The sequence below is a fragment of the Carassius auratus genome, chromosome 26, assembly GCF_003368295.1.
Source record: "Carassius auratus strain Wakin chromosome 26, ASM336829v1, whole genome shotgun sequence".
Taxonomy (NCBI): Eukaryota; Metazoa; Chordata; class Actinopteri; order Cypriniformes; family Cyprinidae; genus Carassius; species Carassius auratus.
The window spans coordinates 6,563,045-6,585,902 of record NC_039268.1 but is presented as its reverse complement, the minus strand read 5'-3'; the positions used below and the strand labels follow the sequence as shown (position 1 = coordinate 6,585,902).

Sequence of the window (22,858 nt, the reverse complement as noted above, 5' to 3'; positions counted from 1 at the left end):
CATAAGGCATTAGAGAGCCCCCCATAAGAAGTAAAACATAGACTTGGGGGTATATTAATATGACACATGTGACAAATGTGATTGTTTTTTTTTTTTAAAAATTTTTATGTGTATATAAAAATGGCCTTATCAGGGATACATCTGCTAGCACAAACTCCAATGTTGACAAGACTGCTTTATTGGCGCAGCTCCGGTGAAGTACTGTACAAGTACCTTTAGCTAAAAAAAATGAGAATGATAAACCTCCACTCGCAGTCGGGAAGAGGAAGCTTTTACTGACTTTTTTGAAGGTTTTTTTTTTTTTTCTCTAAATATCTTTCCACTATACAAACTCCATGTCGGGGCTTTTTTGTATTGCTTGTGGAAATTATTATTAGGCCTGGTTCTGGGGTGCTAGAGATCTCGGGTTCTTTGCTATATGTGTGTGTGTGTGTGTGTGTGTGTGTGTGTGTGTGTGTGTGTGTGTGTGTTACGGAGCCCCGCACATGCTATGCAAGAAAAAATAAATAAATTGTGCGCACGATTTACTAATACGTTCCCTCAATGTCCTAAAACTTGCACATGATTACTATTGCATTCCCTCGATTTACTCAATTGTGTGCACAATATTACTGTTTTTACAAAAAAAAATAATAATAATAAAAAAAAAATATATATATATATATTTTTCACAATCAGCACAGATCAGCCCCAACGAAAGCGAAGACCAGGTCAGCCACAGCTCAGACTTCCCTTCATTGAAGACTATTCATTGTCATGGCAGTGCACGATACATGCAAGTCTGTAACTGAATGTAACCATTTTGAAATGTTAATTTCAAAGTTGTATAACGTTTTACCACCAATCTCCAAAAAATGCTAGACTGGTCCATGATTTCATTTCACTGCTGAAGATTGGGAACATTTTTCTCCATTCCCTGGGTTGCCAGCAGTTTCAGCACTGTCAGAGCTGTTTGCCAGGACATTCCAGCACTTGCCAGAAATGTAGATGTTTCCCACACTGATTTGAAGAAAATCAGCAGCATAGGTTTTGTTAAAGACCTTGCACTGATGAAAGATCTGCTTTGTGTGTTACGAAGCCTCTCCCTGAAACAGCAGAATCAAAACACATCTCTCACTGATGCCAATCGGTGGACTCATTTGACTATGTAGGTTCTGGAGGACATGAAAACAACACCAGGAAAGTCACTAGCAGAGGCAGAGGTGAGGATAACATCATGCATTTTCAAAGGCATCACACTAAAAGCCTCCAAGGAGAATTTCAACAAGGGGCAGTTCCTACAGCCTGTAATCTCTCTGTATGTCTCTCTGACTCAGAGTTTACTGCTTCTGGCACCGCTTGAACCTTCCTGTTTGGCCAAAAACTGTAATTCCCTCCTCCTCTATCGTAAAAGGAAATTCATGACCTTGCTAAGCATCTGGGAGTACCCACCAGAGCTGCTTTTAGGTTCTGGAAACTTGAAGGTGATAGTCCTGGGAAAACAATCAAGAGGCTGATTACTGCAAACAAAACTTACCTAGCCACCTCACCTGAATGTGAACGTGGCTTTTCAGCCATGAGGGATAGCACTAACAAGAGGAGAAATTGCCTAAGGGCCAAAAGCCTTTTTTCTGTCATGTTTCTAGACATCAATGGCCCTCCAGAGCAGTTTGACCCACAATCATTGGTGCTCTTTTGGCTGAAAGACGGCCATCGGCTGTCAACTGTAACCAAGACAGGAAGGCAAGCACAGACTGTGGACTGTTCTAGGTGGAAAAGTTATGGGTTAACATTTATTCTTCCACTGATGGACTTTTCTCTGCCGTCTACATTGTTTGCCTGCTTGTGCTTCCCAGAGCAGTAAAGAGCCAGACCTGATCTGTGTTAGTGGAGCATTTTGTGTGTAAAAAAATACTGCAGTGACAATCTGTCTTTGTCTGGCTTGAATGTTGTAAATACTCTATGGACTCATGGAAGGATGCTTCGTCTTCTGTTTACCTGGATGTTATTTGTGTCTCAGATTGGACTTCAGAGAAGTGTTTTCTATGAGTGTAGTTTATATTAAAAGAGATTTTCCTTGTTTGATTCCTGACATGGTTATTTCTTGATTTTCCTAGAATACTCACTCAGTGACTTCTGAAGAAATTTGATGCATCTCCTGGACATGCCTATGTTAAACTTATGAACTATTATAAAGACTATATCCTGTTTGCCCAGTTGTCTTGCACTCTTTGAATAATCCCTAATCTCATCTCAATAGTATCATTACAGTCTGATAACATTTTACATCCTTTTGCTACTGTTTAAATAATAAAAAGGTCCATTTGAAATTCCTGAATGCTCCTTTAGAAATCCATTCTCACTCCAAAGGCGTCACTGTTTTCTGAGACATTATGAAATAATTATTCCTGTGCCACTGCTGAATCTGAATACAAGCCATCTAAATATTTTATATTGTTTTTGAGAAATGTCAGTGTATTTTGAGGTCACATGCTTTTACGGATCTTCAAGTGTCTTATAAGTAGTCCCCTGGTATATTTGCCATAGTTGCCCTTTTGGGTCTGATGCTTTGTCACCCTCTACAGTATTACTTGGAGTAAGCCATTTAAAAGAAGTATATGTATCTTGTCTCTCTTTAATAAATAGTATATAGTTCTGCATATTGTGATTTTTTTATAAATTGTATATTGCGAGACTAACCCCCACCAAAAAAAGGGATTTGAATGAACTTGATTCAATTTGAGCATTGAATGTATAGCTGCAGGCTCTCAAGCTTTTTTATAAGACGTTAATATATATATATATATATATATATATATATATATATATATATATATATATATATATATATATATGCTTGTCTTATATAAATGTATTAATATATAATATGTATTATATATATTAATATATAATATTTGTATATTATTTTCAAATGGAACGTCGCTTCAGCATAAATTCAGCATAATGCCCAGCTGGGGGCGACACAGATTTCAAAATGAGAAGAAAGAAAAAAGTCTGTATTAGAGAACGAAAATGTACCCTATATTTAAACATGAAATGTTATGCTACACACTTTGAAGGCACAGACAGCTTCAGCTGAATTCCGAGGTATTAACATGCTTTCTCTGTGTCTATAATAATATTATTTAAAGTCGAAAAATGTGTCGAAAAATGTCATTAGAACTCAGCATTTATTTTCACAAGACTGCAATGAACACCTTGGTGTCAAGATCTCGGCAAAGAAAGTGTCTTTAGGAATCTCTGTGGTTTTGAAGTATTTGTATTCTGATGTGTGCTGTTACCTAGCAACTGCAGCAGGAAGTGGAAGGGCACCTGGAATCTGATGACTCATTGACAAACAGCAGGGTACCACTCTCTGCATCAGTATAGCTCATGGCCTTTAGACAGGAGACCTTTCAGGATGTTTATTCCATCAGCATTCATTAAATACAGATACAATATTAAAAATAACACCAGATTTATACTGGTCTTGACACTTCCCTTTTTTAATTTCAGCCGCATCAATACAGCCTGTCTTTTATTTTTCTTTTATTCCAAGTATCATTACTATAGTGACTGAACAATGCTGGGAAGGTATTTATGTGAGTGCATTTGTGTCCTTTCATGGTCAGCAAATATTCACTCAACAAAAGCGATCAATATTCTGTGTGTAATGCTGGTCAACCTGTGTCTGTTTCGCTGATGCAGTTAACAGTAACATACAGCTATTCTCACAGATAGTTACTGCAGGCAATCCATCACGGCAGGCACAGACTCTAATGTACGCTCTGTGACTCTGAAAGAATCAGCGGTAGGTGATGCCTGAAACATTAGAAATTTTGCATAATTTATGGAGTCTATGAATTTGCATGTAAAAGGATGAGGTTGAAGCTAGTTCAGTTACCAGTGACTGTGCAGATAAGAGCTTATATCCTCTTGTTATAAGAGCCTCAAGTGCAGAAATGAAACATTGGAGTTTGTGCTAGCAGATGTATCCAGCTGATAAGGCCATTTTTATATACACATAAAAAAAACACTTATGATCTCAGACTAGCATGACCCTTTTGAAACATAGGCTTGTTTTATGTCAAATTATTAATAAAAATGGACACAAGTTACACATAGAGACTGCATTCTCAGCTTGTGAAAGTGAATAACAGATAACATGATCATTAGAGATGTTCATTTTATCCATTTGTCATTGTTGTATTTTAAACAATACTTTGTACAGTATCTACAACAGTCTTTCCTCCATATGATTTAAACAATCTCTAACCTGCCTCTGTACCTGCTCAGTTCATGAATAATTGAAGCGATAACATAACATGCTTTCTTTTTCTTCATCTCTCTAGAAAGAACTCCTCTTTTGTGATCTCCTTTTATCTCTTCTCTCAGCAGTCTCTTTCAGTGGGCCCTATCTTGCACCCAGCGCAATTGACTTTGTACACCGACGCATGTGTCATTCCTATTTTGCACCTGCGCAAAGCGCGCTTTTCCCTCCACAGAAGCACGTCGCTAAACTAGTGAATGAACTTGCGCTCCCTGGGCGGTTCAGCGCAAAAAAGGAGGCGTGTTCCGGCGCAAACAATCCCTGGTGCTATTTTGCTGTTCCATTAAACAATTGCGCCACTGACCAGAAAAAACCTAGTCTAAAGTCAGTGGCGCATTGCGCGTTGTTCATTATGCTATTTTAAGGGCGCATGCTTGACCATAATGTATAGCGTGCACAACGCGCATACACTTTGCTCATGTAATCTACACAGATGCAACAGTTATTTTTGCAAATCATAAATTGTTACACTAAAAAAATATTAACACATGAGATGACGGAAATCATTGTGGTGTGCCACGAAGATGTGAAAAAATAGGCATAAATCTAGCTTACAAATTATTCAGGCTAATTTTAGTAATTAAGGATCAGACCTGTTTGAGGTCATATATGTATATAAGGACATCTGACAAATTGGTTTGTCCGTCAAGAACCAGGAAAAAAAATCGATGAAACAATTGTGGCTATTTCCTCCCACGCCTGTTTAACCGACGCTATTTTGGGTGGGTTTCTCCCATCCCCATACAACACAACTTCTCTGTCTTTCACTGCTCTTACAAGAACATCAGTCTCCTCGGCTGTGAACCGCTCCTGGCGTGCGCCTGGTAAATACGCCATAATAATAGCAATCCATAATGGAACTTGCGCACCTGCTTTTAAAGGGAATGTTGGATGACGCTCTGATTGGTTTATTTCACGTTACGCCCAAACCACACCTATGAATAATGAAGCTACTTCAGACCAACCCACTTTAGATTTGCGCCGGGCGCAAGAGCCATTTATCCCGCCGGGAAAATAGCAACAGTGCCGAGACCCGCCCACAAAGTTACTTGCGCTTTGCGCTTTGACACTTGCGTTTCAGATCGTTAAAATAGGGCCCAGTGTGTTATTCCCAAGCATTCTTTCAGAGATCAGAACAGAAAGATCTGAGCCTTGATGGCACTGAAGTGAAAAGGTCAAAATGCAATATACAATGCTTTTTTAATATATAGCAAGAAGACGTATAAGATAGTTTATTAGAAGAATTAAGAAGAATAAGAAGAATTTTTTTTTTATCTTTTAGAGGAAGCATAGTATTTTATGCTAACCAAGGCAGCATTATTATTAAACAAATATTGTGAAATCATTTTTTTTTTTTTTTACAAATATATATTGAATATATGGATATAACATATATATATATATATATATATATATATATATATATATATATATATATATATATATATATATATATATATATATATATATATATATATATATATATATATATATATATATATATTGTTAAATGTAAAAACATTGCAGATTAAAAATATTCCTAGGGAGAGAGGAAGAAAGAGAGGTTGCAAGAAAACTGACGGACAGTTAAGTAAGAGAGAAAAACAACTGAGAGAGAGCGAGAGCAAACCTTGCAGAAATCAGCTGTGCACTGGAGTCAGCAATGGAGAGGAAGACAGAGAGAGCTGTTGTGGGAGAACATCACTATTACATTCACAAGCCGGAATCTACTTCTGAAGAAATACATACTTAGATACAGTAGGACATTTCTTTACTTCCACATGTCAAAGTCCACTCATGTAGATGGAATAACATCAAACGGCTACAGAGAAATCACAGTATGTTTTAGAAAGACAAACAATAAGAGCTAATGAATGCCTAACAATCTGAGCATCACATACTGTACAGACAATATACAAGCTCTCTGGATTTGGATTGTACTGCAATTGTATTGGATTGTACAGCTTTAGACAGGGTAAGAGATATCTATCTATCTATCTATCTATCTATCTATCTATCTATATGTGTGTTTACACTTTTCATAGAGTATTACACTGCGGTAGTAAGCCTGCATTCTCATTTGCTGACAAATGGTGTTTAGAGGTCATATTACTCTATTGTATGTGTTTGTGGGTGTGCAGAGTGTTGATGTTATGCTGAAAAAAGGAATTGCTGTGGGTTAATAGCGGTGGCCAGTTTCATTCCTACTGGTTAAGTAATGGTGATGAAATAGATAAAGGACATGTAGACAAGGCAGATCTACTGTGGATATCTAATAACTGAACATGTCTTAGCAGAGCATCAATATTTTCTTATTTATAATGTCTTTTCAGTGAAAGGTCAGGAAAATGTTACAGTATATGGGTCATAAACCCTCATAGCTTTATACTGTATGTGGATAATTGGTAGAGTCAGTGTGTGTGTGAGAGAGCGAGAGAGAGTGTGAAAACAACTAAGCTTTTTTCACATCAGGAGCTGCAGTGTAAGCCAATCGCTGACTCAGCCACACAAACACACACACTTACTCACACAAACATAATGTGCCCCCTGGGGCAGCAGGGCATCAATACTACACCCAGACCAGCAGCATTAATTCAGCACAGAACAGGGGCCTGTACCATGAAGCTAGATTAGCTGTCTAGCCAGGTAAGTTTCAGGTTAGTTAGCAACAATCCTGGGCTTTAGGTACCATGTAAAAGTGGCTTGGCTTTTAGCGGCATTCATTGCCATAGTAACTTACACTCCGGGTTATGTTCTGGGTTAGTGATCTCAAACTGAAGTTGGACCAATCAGATGTGAGAGAAGTGACACATGTCTGACACAAAGTCACTCCAGTTTATCTTGCTCCAAAGTAAAGGTCACTAATGCTAAAAAATAAAAAAATAATAATAAAAAAATAAAAAAAAACTTTTTAGAAGAAGTCTGGCTTTAATGATAATTACTGAGTCATTTTATGATTTATATAATAATTGTGATTCATATTATTATTATTATTATTTATCTTTTACACACAAGCAATTATAGTTTAACAGTTATTATAAATTGTTTATTTTAAATAAATATTAATGTATACAGGCCATGTAATATAAATAAGTTTTAGTATCAATAGATTGTACTATTAAAAAAAATAAAATAAAAAACTATGACTTTACATGTTTGAGTCTCTATCACTATATATTTAAATGTATAAACTAAGTTAACAAGTTTCACTTGTCACTGCACTGATAGAGCAAGATTAATTATTTTATTTGTCCTCCTTCATTTTTCATATGACGTTTAAATTTGTAATTCTTCAATCTCTTAACCTTTAGCAAAACCTTTAACCTTTAGTTTTGAATCTCGCTGGGTCTCTCGCAAGAAAGTAAATCAAACTTGCTTTGTGTTGCAAGGCTCATGATTGGCTGTTTGCCAGTGATGTCACACATTCATGTGCATACACTCCACAAGCTCAGGATCAAAGCCTGAATTGACAAAGAAAGTTGATGAACAGCATTATGGTACAAACAAAGCCGGATTGGAGAGGTTTGGTTTTGTCAACTCAAGATGTATCCTGTTACTCTGAATTTGTTCAGCTACCATCATGGTACAGGCCGCTGAGGAGAGCAGAAACACATCCTCTAATCCAATACAAAACAGCAAGAGTAACATTAAACTGTATAGGAAACACCAGTCAGATTTCTTTGAAGGCTTTGCTTGAAATTGTCTGACTGACATCCTTCTGTTAATTAATGTGTGGGTAAAATAATATTAATAATTTTAAAATTAACCAATACTACTACTACTACTACTACTAATAATAATAATAATGATCAAGAACATTATTATTATTATTATTATTATTATTAATGTTGCTGTAATAATAATCATAATCTATTTTTAAACATTACAGTTTTATCAGTTTTCATATATCACAGTTGTTATTACTGTTTTTGTTGCTGCTGTTTTAATAACTATATAATTATAATTATAATTCATATTTTAATGTTAATATTAAAATGTCATGATTCTGCCCTCGTGTCCTTGATTTTTCCCTAGTCTTGAGGCAGGATCATGACAGACCCATGTTTTGTGTACAAGCACCACCCAGACCTGCCCGTACCCCCCGTCGTCAGCCTGCGTCCCGTCCTCCTAAGACTCCTGCCCCACCCACCCACCCTGGTCTGTCCCCCATGAACTTTGTGGTCCCGCCTCCTCTCCTTCCCTGTTTGTTTTTTTTTGATTTGTCACCCTAACCCTGCCATTGTGTACTCATGTTTGCGTTTGTTGTTATTTGTCATGTCTTGTTGGTTTGTGTCTGTGTCCCAGTCTGTCATGTCAGTCATGTCCCGTGTTTGATGTTCCCTTGAGGAGCGTCTGGAAGCCGCTCCTTAAGGGAGGGGTTCTGTCATGATTCTGCCCTCGTGTCCTTGATTTTTCCATAGTCTTGAGGCAGGATCATGACAGACCCATGTTTTGTGTACAAGCACATGGCCTTGTCTTTGGGCCATGTGCTTGTGTTGTCTCGTTCCCTGAACCGACCAAAAGGGAACTCAGCAGACAGGAGGCAATGCTGGATGTCATCAGCCAGCAAGCGGGATGGTTTTGAGGGCTCTCGCCTAGTGGTGTTCCGGGGGACCAGGGGAGGTCGTTCCGGAGCAAGCGGTCGAGAGGAGGAGCCACAGAGGTCCCCTCCACCTACCCAGCTGTCAACGATTCCAGAGGGTCGTGTCCTGGCCGTGGCAACCCTGGGGGACCAGGCAAGTTCCTCCCAGAATCCTGAGGCACCTCCCACTTCCTTCAGTCTCCCCAACAAGCGAGGGAGACAGTTTTCGTGGGAGTCAGCATCGGCGTCAGAGTCTGCCCTGCCCGAGACCGAACTTCCCCAACCCGTCTCTGTCCCAGCGGTGACCTCTGCACCGCGGCCTAGGTGGAAGAGGAGGAAGAAGGGGTCTCCCTTCTAGGGGTCTAGTCTTGTCCGGATCCTAGAAGTCCCCGTCAGTCCTGTCTTGTCCCCAGACCCTGTCCCCAGAAGTCCCGAGTGTCCAGCCGTTGTCTCCCCGTGTCCTGTTATCCCCCCGTGTCCCGTAGATGTTGTCTCCCCGAGCCCAGTAGATGTTGTCTCCCCGAGCCCAGTAGATGTTGTCTCCCCGAGCCCAGTAGATGTTGTCTCCCCGTGTCCTGTGGTCCCCCCTTGTCCTGTGGTCCCCCCGTGTCCAGCTGATGTTGTCACGTGTCCTGTTGTCTCCCCGTGTCCAGTAGATGTTGTTCCCCCGTGTCCAGCTGTCGTATCCCCGCGTCCCGTAAGTGTTGCCCCGCGTCCCTTGTCTGCTCCTGTCATGTCCTCTGTCAGTTGTCCCGAGACCCCCTCCCCACCCCTCACCACCCAGACCTGCCCGTACCCCCCGTCGTCAGCCTGCGTCCCGTCCTCCTAAGACTCCTGGAAGCCGCTCCTTAAGGGAGGGGTTCTGTCATGATTCTGCCCTCGTGTCCTTGATTTTTCCCTAGTCTTGAGGCAAGATCATGACAGACCCATGTTTTGTGTACAAGCACATGGCCTTGTCTTTGGGCCATGTGCTTGTGTTGTCTCGTTCCCTTGCCCCGCCCCCCTTGTTAACCTAGTCGTGTCTTGATTGTCCCATCTGTGCCACCTGTCGTGTCTTGATTGTTCCCCCTATTTAGATCTCCTAGTGTGCTCTGTCTTGCGTCGGTTCATTGTGATTTGTGATTGTTCCTCACCTGTGATTATACCCTGGTAACCCCTTTGAGATATTGTGTCCTGTATAACCGTGAGTGTTTATTTGTAGTCAGTGTTCTCTAGTTTTGAGTCTTTGTTTATCTTGCCTAATCAGTCCTGTTTAGTTATTTTTGTATCTGCCCTAGTCCTTGTTTTCCCCCTCGTGGGTTTTTGTTTTCCCTTTTTGTAAATAAACCCTTTTGTGTTGAGAATCCTGTCTGCACTTGAGTTCCTCCCTTGCCAAACCCTGACATAAAATGGGTGCATTTTGTTTAATCAGTTCTCATAAAAAAAAAACATGAAGTCAAATAAAATAATATTATTGTATTTAATAATCAATTATTAATATATTATAATAGAGCATAACAAGTTCATATTATTATAAAATTAATAAAAATTGAAATTATTTTTATTGTTGTTGTCGAATGTAATAATTATAAATTAATGGTATTTTATTATTCAATAGATTCTATTATTAAAACAATCAATTGTTCAAAAAAAAATCAAGAATTATGGAAAATCTTTATCTTTTGAGGCAATGTGTCAAATTTAGCAGTTTTTTTGAGCTATCAGGTATCATATAAATAAAATATGACAGCAATACAACAGCCTTATGAACTTCTTATTCTCTGTGCTTGTAAATCAGACTAACTATATTGCGGTTAACATCATACAGTTAGTCTGATTTACAAGCACAGAGAATAAGAAGTTCATAAGGCTATTGTATTGTATTTAACCTTTTCTGTTAAGTATTATTTCTTGATTTCTAATTTTGGGAAGGTCAGATGTAACATATGCTCAACAAACATGCTATTTTTCTCTGATTAATTAAAGGAAGTTGCACAGTGGTTGACCCTCCCAGGAAATTCCACTTTGTTTGCTGTGGAATGTGTGGGAATGCATTTTTTGATCCATTCATTGCATTTTTGTCATGCCAGACTTCTACATCAGTGAAAAACATATCCGTCCTCAATCCCTTTTTGGCTATGGTGGCGATAATGTGAGTATGATGGGATAATGCTTTTAGTCACGTGACAGAAGATACATAAAGCTGCTACCAAAGAAGGGAAAGAAAATAAATCAGTTTCCATTCATTACAGCTGCTCAGAAGTCCCCTAATCATGTTCGCCAGTATGAAAAAAAAAAAAAATAATAATAATAATTTTTATCGTGCCAAACAAAGATTTAGATGGAGAATGATAAATTGTATATTTAGATTTTTTCAATGGATAATAAATCCCCTGTTGTGATGTCTCTTTTATGGGTTGCTAGAATTGACTGAGCCATTAACTAATTACTAACCAGTGGAAAAGTCAGCCCACTTGACCATGACCATGAATTGTGAGCCATAGTGATCTTACAAAGGCCTAACTTTGACTAAACAAGTAAAGTCTGGTCTGCATTGGAATATATATAATTTGGTAATTATATATTTGGTATATGTATTCCATCCTTCCTTTCATCCTTAAAACAATTGTTGTACCTTTTAAAGGCAATTGTTTCCAGGCAGACTAATAATAATAATAAAAAAAAAAAAACTTGTTCTAACCTGGATATAAAAACTTTCTGACTTGAATAGTATTCCAGATTCAAGAAGGATGTTGATGTGGGAACACATCTTATTTGGCAAAATCACAGTCAAAAGCCTTTCATCTCCATCTGTGTTTTAAGAGAGATCAGATGTTCTAACAGTCATGCAAATAAAGCAGACACTCACACAATGCTCTACTGAAACAGACGTAATGTTGTGTTTTCTGTTTTGTGTGCTTGTGCAAATGTGTGGGTGTATTTGCATCCATATTGTGACAGAGCAATCCAATTGTTAGCTCCATCTCCTTATGCCAGTGTTCCAAAGCGCTGATCCCCCGCATCTGCTAATGAGAGAGTGGTAGAAAGCAGGAGAAAAGCTTCCTTTTCTTCAGTAAATGAATCTAAGTAGAGTTCACTGTAAATGACCTGCAGCTCTAAACAGTGTATGCCCAGAGTGAGTGCGTGTGTGTCTCTCGCTGTCTGAGTGTGTAGGTGCTAGCCAGCGTAAGTGTGGGAGAGTTGCTGATTGCTAAGTGCTGCTGAGAGCCGGCTCTATTATTATGCGCTATTATTCTGCAGAGGTGGCTTAGATGGCTTGTGAGTGAAGTATGCTAAGTGTGAGTGTGTGTACCACACCCTGGCACGGCAAACCATTTATTCCAGACGTTTATTTTTACATTCATCACAAACACAGGATGTGTGTGCACATACTTTGAATTACCAAAAAATGGTCAAACCAAAAGGTGTGGGTATGTTTTTGTGACATAACAGGACACAACTCTGTATAATGACATAAGTATGACACAGGTATTACAAGGAGAGGGGGACTTATGAGGACATAACCCATGTCCCCCATTTTTCAAAACCCTTATAAATCATACAGAATGAGTTTTTTTTGAGAAAGTAAAAATGCACAAAGTTTCCAGTGAGGGTTAGGGTTAGGTGTAGGGTTGGTGAAGGGCCATACAGTTTGTACAGTATAAAAACCATTACGCCTATGGGATGTCCCCACTTTTCACAAGAACAAACGTGTGTGTGTGTGTGTGTGTGTGTGTGTGTGTGTGTGTGTGTGTGTGTGTGTGTGTGTGTGTGTGTGTGTGTGTATTTGTGTGTATTTGTGTGTGAGGGCAAAAATTTTGCATGAATGCCTATTTCATACTTTCAATACAAAATATCTATCTTTCTGTCTGTCTATCGTTTTATATATAATTGTCATTGTATCTATTTGTTGTCTATATATATTTTTTATCATACTGTATCTGTCTATCATTTTGTCTATCTTTTATCTAAGTATTTTTTGAAACTTTCAAACAAAGTGTTGTCAAACCACATTTGCTTGACAAACTTTGCTTTTCTAAGCAAAAAATAGTTATAAACATCTATAAATTTCATTTTTTATTTCTACTTGTTACAAGATTAGTTAGTTATTTAAAAAACTACTTTATATTAAAACAATAGAAGTCTATAGTGTGCTCTCATTTAGACAGCAAGGTAAACTTGTTTGTGCATGTGTGCATTCATGTGTGAAAGTGGAAATCATTGCCCTTCCCCCAAACACTCTCATCTCTCATCTGTGAAAGTGATGGAGATGTTAAACATGACAGTCCTCTGTTTCAGTCTTCTCAGTTTTGCTTTCCTCTTTTCCCTCTCAGTCTGTTTCCTTTGGTGTTCTCTCTTCCATTGGGTCCTGTCATACTGTCTCTCTTTCTCTCACTTTCTTAATTTCAAATTCAGACTGGATTCTTTCAAAACCAGAGTGTCCAAAAGGGTTGAAGTAGATGGGTATAAATTGCTGTAAAAAATTTCCTGTAGAAATTACAGTAACTTACTGGCAGCAGTTTGCCAGTAACTTACTGTAAATTAAACTTACAGTAAAAATACTGTATTCATATTTACAGTACCATTTAACTTGCTGTAAATGTATTCGCAGTAATATATTTTTTTACTGTAAAACACAATTATGTTTTTTTTCTCCTTTTATATATTTTAATACAATAAAATATTACTTTACACTGTGAAATTTACTGTAATTGGTTCACTTTTATTATGTATTGTAAAACTTTACAAATTATTGTATTTCAACAGGTCTCATGTCTCAGTAGTAAAAACTATAAAAAGAAACAAAAGACTGTTTAACTTCTTTTATTGGTTTAATAGTTAAATTGTAATACTTGAAATAACATTTTAATATTCTTGCAGATTGTACTTTCAGTTTTCCAAAAACTTGAATACATTTCATTTATACATAAAAGTTTCATATTAAGAGCATTTTAAAACAACAGACATGAACAGATTCAGTCATAAGAACAATCTTAAAAATTTACTAATTCAGAAAACTCCTGTGTAGAATGTATTTGCTCTTAGTAGCTTAATAGTTTTGCCAGCTGAAATCCACAAACTCCTTAAAGGGATAGTTCACCCAAAAATCAGAATTAGGTCATTAATAACTTACCCTCATGTCGTTCCAAACCCGTGAGACTTCCGTTTATCTTCAGAACACAGTTTAAGATATTTTAGATTTAGTCCGAGAGCTCTCAGTCCCTCCATTGAAGCTGTGTGTACAGTCTACTGTCCATATCCAGAAAGGTAAGAAAAACATCATCAAAGTAGTCCATGTGACATCACAGGGTCGGTTAGAATTTTTTGAAGCGTCGAAAATACATTTTGGTCCAAAAATAGCAAAAACTACGACTTTATTCAGCATTGTCTTCTCTTCCGGGTCTGTTGTGAGAGAGTTCAAATCAAAGCAGTTTGTGATATCCAGTTCATGAATCATTCGATGTAACCGGATCTTTTTGAACCAGTTCACCAAATCAAACTGAATCGTTTTATACTGTTCGCGTCTCCAATACGCATTAATTCACAAATTACTTAAGCTGTTAACTTTTTTTAATGTGGCTGACTCGTGAACTAGTCAGTATTTTGTTCGTTATCTGGCTCAGCTTGGTGTTCATCTTCAGTTCTCTCCTCACAGCAGTTCACCGGGATACTGGTTTGTTTGAACTCAGAAGTGTCAGCCACATTAAAAAAAGTTAACAGTTTAAGTAATTTGTGGATTAATGCGTATTGGAGATGCGAACCATTTAAAATGATTCAGTTCGATTTGGTGAACTGGTTCAAAAGGATCCAATTACATGGAGTGATTCGTTCGCGAACCGGATATCACAAACTGCTTTGTTTTGAACTCTCTCTCACAACAGACACGGAAGAGAACACAATGCTGAATAAAGTCGTAGTTTTTGCTATTTTTGGACCAAAACGTATTTTCGATGCTTCAAAAAATTCTAACTGACCCTGTGATGTCACATGGACTACTTTGATGATGTTCTTACCTTTCTGGACATGGACAGCAGACCGAACACACAGCTTCAATGGAGGGACAGAGGAGATAAATGGAGGTCTCACGGGTTTGGAACGACATGAGGGTGAGTTATTAATGGGTGAATTAATTTTTTGGGTGAACTATCCCTTTAATGAAGGAGGATACATGAGGGTTCAGACCAGAGTTCTTCCTTTGCACCATCTTCCCACTTCTTTTGATGACGTGGAACTTTGAGGAGCACTTGCTGTTGTCAGTGTTATCATTTAACCTTTACATAACAGAAAAAAAAGTTAGATCATTTGATGTGAAAAATGTCTAACAAAACAACCAAATACTCACAACACAACCAAATACAGAAATGCACTGCAAATGGCACAGCACACAAAGGAAATATTTCCAGGGGACCCAATATGTGACGAACCCGGATGGAGCATGTTTAGTACTCAATGTCTACTTTTGTTTTCTTGCAAAAAATACAGAGATTACATATTTATGACATACAACTTTATATACAATATAAAAAATGTAAAAAGAACATGAGGGTGAGATATTAATCTATACATTAGTAACATTGTAAAAAAAAAATTAATGTTATGTTTAAATAAGTTTCATAGGTAAGAAATGTAAGGTAATGTAGGGTCCAAAGATGAAACAGCTAATTTTAAAGTTGAGACACACACAGATAAATAAAGCATATTACGAAAACTTTTTTTGTATAAAATGTATTTATTTGCAACAGTTATGTTAACAGCAATAATAAGACATTTATGTCCTAAGTACAGCTATTAAGCTGATAGACACCATGCTGCTTTGTCACGAGAACATCCCAGGTTAAAATAATGAGGAAATTACGTTGGCTAAATCCGAAATCGCCCCCTTAACACTCATTCACTCATTTCTACATTAGTCCACTAATACGGTTCACTTGAAGCTGTGAATGAATTCGGACAGCCGTTGATCGCGCATTGGATGTACACAGTCGGGTTCGTCACTTACTGGGGTCCCCTGAAAACATTTCCATTGTGTTCTGTGCCATTTGCGGCGCATTTTCGCGAACGAGATTATGTTATTCTCCCGATGCTGATGTACAGAACAAATGTTACATTTGAAGTAGACATATTTTTCTCTTGGTTGTTTAGTTTCCTTAACTTTATGTGTTTGCGGTAACGTTAAATGTGAGACTGAGGGGCGGAGAGGCTTTGGAAAGTGTATGAGCATTCAGGAACTGCACACGAAAACCTTAAATTCGCCGTGTTTTTATGCCCTTTGGCATGATTAATAAAGGCGTATAATGTCTCCACAGAGACGCCAGTGTTTGCACACGACACGAACATTGCGGGTTTTACTCTAGCACTACAAGCATGACGTGCATTTATATGGGGTAATCAGTTAACAGCAAGCGATAATAGCGGGAAAAAATCCGACTGACTTTAAGCTAAATCCACGAAAGCTTTGTTGTTCGGCTAACAGTTCACATGAACACTCACCAGCTCCTGGAGTGGTCAAACCCAAGGCAGAGACCCGTTAATGTCCATATTTTGACGGTGAAACGTTCAGAAAAGGGAAAGAAAGGAAAGAAATATGAATGTTTGCACAGTGTCACCACAACTCTCTCTAGCTCTCTTCACAGCATAAATGTGAGGTGACTGCGCGCCATACAGTGGCAGCGTTTTTTTTATTTATATTTTTGTTTTAGTTAAACCAAAGATATAATATATTTAAAGTAAAAGAAGTAATATTTGTACCCACCTTTGCATCTGACTGGTTCTTTTCGCATCTGTGTGTCTTGTTTTCTTCTTTCTCCAAGTGGGATATAAAACTTGATCTGTGATTGGTCAGGTTTCGCGCTCATTTTTTCTTTACTGTATTTAAATTTACAGTAAATTAAAAATACTGTAATTTAGTGTCGCCAAGAGGGTATTCCCCAAAATGTTACTTTAAAATACAGTAATATGCTGTATAACTGTCCTACAGTAAAATACAGTTCATTTTACAGTTAAATACTGTTAAATTTACAGACATTTCTAACAGTGTGTGTATATGTGTGGTCAGGGGCCTTGAGGTCTGTACAGTGGCAAAAGTGTGTTTAAGTGGGTAGTTATGTAACACTAGTGACGTAGGGTCCCAAGACGTTTGTGTCATCATGATTCAGATGGCCAATGTAGTAAAATTAACTATGTCAGAACCCAGAGTTATAACAATGATTACTTAAACACACATTCTGTGATTGTTTTAGCACCCAGCTCACTCGAGAAATCATGCAAATCAGGTAACAGTGAAAACAGGCATATGGAATCTGTTAAAATTAAAATTAAAAGGTAACTGTGACCTTTATATAAAAAAATGCAACTTTATTTCTCCCAATTTTGGCTTTTTTCACTGATACCTCCTAGTGTTATTTCATATCACACTTTGCAATATTTATCTTACAATTACTTTTTAAAATGTTTAACTCTGAGGCAGAAGACGTTGTTAAATAACAGCGCAAAACCTGCTAAGATATTGAATGTTGCATGTTTTGTATTTAAACCCCATTTTTATTCTGATAGATCAAAAATGAGGGGGAAGAGAGAAACAGTGATAATTCACTTCAGCACAGCTAGTGGAAGATCAATAATGCACAGTTTAATTCTGCTTGAATGCAAAGCCAATAAAGTTTAACATGATAGACAAAGGGGAGGACAGAAACTAATGCAGAGAATGAGACAAAAGACACCAAATGAATCACCTGAGGACCGAGGTAGTGCTCAAACGTTGTGGGATTTTTTAATGAACAGTGCTTCCTATCTTCCCAGCCTCTTTCAAATATGTAACATAAACTGAATTGCATGATAAGTTAGTGAAAAGGTGCATATTTATAAATTAGAATGTCATTGAAAAGTTCATTTATTTCAGTAATTCAACTTAAATTGAAACTCGTGTATTAAATAAATTCAATGCACACAGACTGAAGTAGTTTAAGTCTTTGGATCTTTTAATTGTGATGATTTTGGCTCACATTTAACAAAAACCCACCAACATGTGATGCATACACACTAAAGAAAACATATTTAGCTTTTTTATGACAAATGTTGCAATTTCAATGTGTAAATCAAATTTAGAAAATGAAAATCTGAAGAAAAAAAAGTAGAGTTGCAGTAATGACATCAATCACAATGTTAAAAGGCCATGAAATCAAAAACAGGCTACTATAGAGAACAACAGTATTAAAAGAAGCAGAAAACGTATAGACTGAATATTTGTAATTTAATATACAGTAAATCTTGAACTTGTCTCTAACGCATCACAAGACCATTTTTGCTAATATTGCAGCTAATTGGCAGCTAGCAAGGTCTACTACATTAGTTTTGACTGTTAGCACCTTAATACACATGAATTAAACAGTAATATACATTTATTTTTAAAATATAGTTCAAAGTACAGAATTAATAAGCTGTATTGCAAGGACACTCAATAAATACTGACACAGAAAATATTATATTTACCTTATATTTTTGAGGATCTTGTGAGTGAGGTAGTGAGGTAGCCCAGTCTGTCATTTCGGTGGGCCAAAAAACCCAGGCCGCTGACCAACGAGGTACGATCAGGCACGGGAAATGACAGTGGAAACGCGACTTGCCCTGGAATGCTCTAGAATGCCGCTTTTGGCCCGACAGTGGAAACGCGGCTTCTGTGCTCACATGCTAAATTCTGTTTCCATAGAATCTAGACTTGTTTGTCTTTGATAAAATGTCATAATAAAAGCCTTTTTTCATTGTTGCGGTGCATACTGAAAAGTGTGGGACAGGCACATTTAGTTGGAAAGTTTAGTATTTAGTTTAGATTTTTTTTTTTTTTTTTTTTTTTTTAAAGATGCTTTATATTAATATATATATTAAACAATTATATTTGAAATAATATCAAATTGTAATTAATTAGCTTATTTTACATATGTCAACATTATGACCAGAGTTGTGGAACATGAACAAATTTATGCTTCATAATTTTATATTAAATTATATTAATCATATATTTGTCAAGGTGTGTAATGTCACTGTGAATATATTTATAAAGAAACGTATGACAAATTTTAACACAAATCTTAAATTCACTGCTGGGACTTAAAAGTGCCTGTAGTTGCAGAAACAGCCATATATATATATATATATATATATATATATGTGTGTGTGTGTGTGTGTGTGTGTGTGTGTGTCTTAAGTCGCTGGGGTATATTTTTAGTCAAAATAGCCACAAAAACACCGTATGGGTCAAAATTATAGATTTTTCTTTTATGCCAAAAATCATTAGAATATTAAGTAAAGATCATGTTCCATGAAAATATTTAGTAAATTTCTTACTGTAAACATATAAAAACTAAATTTTTGATTAGTAATAGGCATTTTGCAAATTAATGCAATTAATTTGGACAACTTCAAAGACAATTTTCTCAGTATTTAGATTTTTTTGCACCCTCAGATTCACAGTGAATAACACATTTCTACAATGCCATTGTTTACTAAAGACTTTGTGAAACTCCTTGGTGTCAGTACAAATCTGAGATGGCTGCAATATTAGCCACCTCAACATAAAAAAATAGAGTGCACATTCAGAAAAGATCCCACCATCTCAAGATCAAAGGTGAGGTAAAGAGCTCTTGAATCCGTTCATTACTCTTAGAAAATGACCTCATGCTGGAATGTTCCTGCCTAGAATGCTCTGTGGCTAAAGCTAAGCAGACAGAGATAAAGCCACACTATCAAGTGCAGGGAATATGGAGTGAACAGTACCGGGAGATAAGGGTGTTATTTTTTTCCTGTGCATTTTATCACATATTGCAGACACAACAAAGTGTGGCTGTGTGTGTGTGTGTATGTGTGAACAGAGAACATGCAAGCTACATTCCATGGTATTTTTGGTGCTCACATGTGAGATAATTAGAGACTAGTGCATGATGTCATGCTGTAAGTGTAGGGCTGTGACATGTGACGTGCTATGAGTGTATGTGGGTACTCATCCGTGTGTTTTCAGGTTGCTTACTGTTCCACAGTGTAAATTTGCTTGGTTTTAGCCCAGCTACCAATAAAGATGCGCAAATGTTACTTTAGATTCAGTTTAGCTTTAATTTAAATTTTAACACAAAAATAAATCCTGACTGAAATAGTAACTTGTATGTTTTAAAGGCTAGTATGCTAGTGTCCTTGAACTATCTTAACCAGAAAAACCTTTATGGTCATTTAGCCTAACAAAGAAAGATCAGGGATGACCAGGATAACCAAACAGTTGCTGGTAGCCATTGACTGTCCCCTACTACGGAAGTCAGTGGCTACCAGCAACTTTTTGGTTACCCACATTCTTCAGAATATATTCTTTTATTTTCCCATACAGGTTTGGAACAACTTGAGGGTGAATTTTTGGGTGGATTATGTCGATTTCAACATTTTCAAATACATTATTAAAATCAAAAATTGTATCTGTTGATATTATTTTATGTAGCTGAGCTCACATGAACCAACAATGGACATTTGTATTTATATTCATTATCATTGTCCCACTGAGATCCCATGTGTTGATGACTGGCCCCTCGAAAATATCCCCTCAATGTCATGGTGAATTTTCCAGTTCAGATAACCAAGAGCCCTGGCTAGCTGCTAAGACTATACACATACTCAAACACATACACACTTGTACTCACAATCATATTCTATTGCAAAGGTCAGTTATGAGTGAAGAGATTATATTTGGACATCTTTGATCTGCAGTGGTCCGAGGTGCTACTGACGTGGGGTATTTGAGACTCAGTCTCCACGCCAGTATAGCAGAGCAGTGGGGCATTTGTGACAGAGCTGAAATCTCACCGTAAATGCCCTCTCGTAATTTCTCCTTATTGCTTTAATGAGATTATTATTATTATAAGGAGGCAATGTTTTAAAAACAGTTATTGTAAAAATAGACAAGTACAGTAAAATAGATGGTTAAGAAATTTTGATAAAATGTCCTGCATCTACTGTCTGTCTGAATTCCACCAGACCATGACTAAAAGTCTTCTGAGGAAAAACATGAAAAAATTTAATGAGAACGTGGCATCCACCCACAAAAAAGCTGGATTTTATTGTTTAGTGTTATGTAATATATTTAGCAATTTTAATCTAAACCAATAAAATGTAATTTAATATGCTTTATTGCTTGTAAGACCACATTAAATTCATTGTTTAGCTTAAAAAATAGATAATGATCAACTCTAAGCAGATAATGAGGAAAAAAAGAGAATGAGGTGCATTGTAATTTCAGCTTTCAGACTCCCTTCTGTGGCTGTGACATTATAATTATACACTGGCAAAGATGAAACCATTCAGTTAGTTAAATCCTGTATACATGATAAGATAAGCTGTCAGAATTCCAGTTAACAGCTGCTCTGAATGATGCATTCCCATTGCTATCAATCCTCATAATGCACATGGGTTCAGGGGGAGAATATACAGACTACTAGTGTTATAAATCAGTAAGTAAATGATTTGTGAAGTTTGGTTTGTCTGGTTTTGCATTTCTGAGGTCTGTTTGGATTAGTAGGTGTGAGGGATGCTGTATGACTTTCAATATGTAGGTCAAATTGTAGGGAAACCCACCATGCTGCCACCGATTAAAATATTAATGTGTGTGTGTGTGTGTGTGTGTGTGTGTGCATGCGTGCGTGTGTGTTTGGCAGTATGAGCCTTAGCAGAGTCTTGTTTAATGTGTGCACTACTTTCACTGAAAAAGACATGCTAGACATACTAGACATGGTAAACTCTAAATGAACTGGTTTTGCCAGTCGTAACAATGGCATTGTGTCACTTTACCTTTTATAGGGTGACACAATCTGTGTATATCCAAATCACATTTGTGTTTAAGCAAATTATGTCCAGTTGATTAGAAAAATGCAGGCAAAGTGAGGCACTCTTTTAATGTATCATTCACATTGTTTAAATACATAGTCCAAATGGCTTGGCGCCTCACACATTAAGAAATAATCAAATAATATATTACCTAATGTGAAGAAATATTAAATACATAAACCTGAAATTCTTCAAAACACACAGACCCCAAATCACAGGTATTACACACAGGCAAACTGGGACAAATTTATAAAGTAGGACAACTAGTTCTTTCAAATACAGCAATATTAGATTTTATATGATCTATATATTTTTTTACTAGCTGCTGTTGTAACCTATTCTTCCCATATACAGCATCCCTCAAAATTTAAATTTACTCTTTAAATATTTATTTATTTATTTATTCCAACAAGATACCTTAAGAATACCTTTACATAACATCCTAAGCTTCTAGACTGAACTATGGTGCTAGAAATAATATTTATGTCATGGTCAAGTATAATTTTTCCTTACCAACTTATTTATTTTCTTTTGTATTTGAATTTTGTATTCTATTATTATGTGCTTTTTGTTCTGTCACTGTTATTCTGTTGAACTGCGGAGTTTCTATCACGAAAAAAAATTCCTCATATGTGTAAAAATACCTGGCAATAAAGCTCATTCTGAATTCTTCATTCTGAACTAGAATTTATTTCATCTCTGTTAAAATTACATAAACGCTGTCCCAGTTCACAAAACACACCGCTATGCCAAAACATTGTTGTCAGTTTCAAGGTTTCAGCAATGAAGAAGACAATATTTGAAAATGTGAAAAAATCTGATCTACCATTTAAAAAAAGGCTTTGTCAATGTGTATCACAATGTTTCCCAGCTGTCCAAATGTGGTATGACATGCTTGCCAAAAAATTATATCAGAACTAAAGAAGTCCTTTTGAATTAAATGTGGATGTTAAGTAATGAAATAATATGCAAAGGTGATGAAGCATGTATCCACCCTGAAGAATCTGGTTCCTCAGGATTTTTTGCTAAGATCTTCCTACAATGGTGGCAAATTAAAGAGTTGCAGTAATATTCTGCCATACATTTCAATTTAACTTTCCATCAAATTTCGACATTTGTACAGCAGTTCAGTG

At 36.8% G+C, this 22,858-nt stretch overlaps 1 protein-coding gene and 1 long non-coding RNA gene across 2 annotated transcripts in view; one reads left to right on the top strand and one right to left on the bottom strand.

Moving 5' to 3' along the window:
- Positions 1-5,947: 5,947 nt before the first annotated feature.
- LOC113044175 (sorbin and SH3 domain-containing protein 2-like) overlaps positions 5,948-22,858 on the top strand; it is a 76,665-nt gene continuing 59,754 nt past the window's right edge. Inside the window, exon 1 of the mRNA XM_026203870.1 lies at positions 5,948-6,284. The gene's annotated coding sequence lies outside the window, so the exon portion shown is untranslated. The remainder of the gene's footprint in view (positions 6,285-22,858) is intronic.
- LOC113044176 (uncharacterized) lies at positions 14,895-16,683 on the bottom strand. Its single transcript, XR_003275855.1, has 3 exons — positions 16,624-16,683; positions 16,362-16,367; positions 14,895-15,142 (listed from the first exon to the last, which is right to left on the bottom strand). It is a non-coding gene; the product is annotated as an uncharacterized LOC113044176 (long non-coding RNA).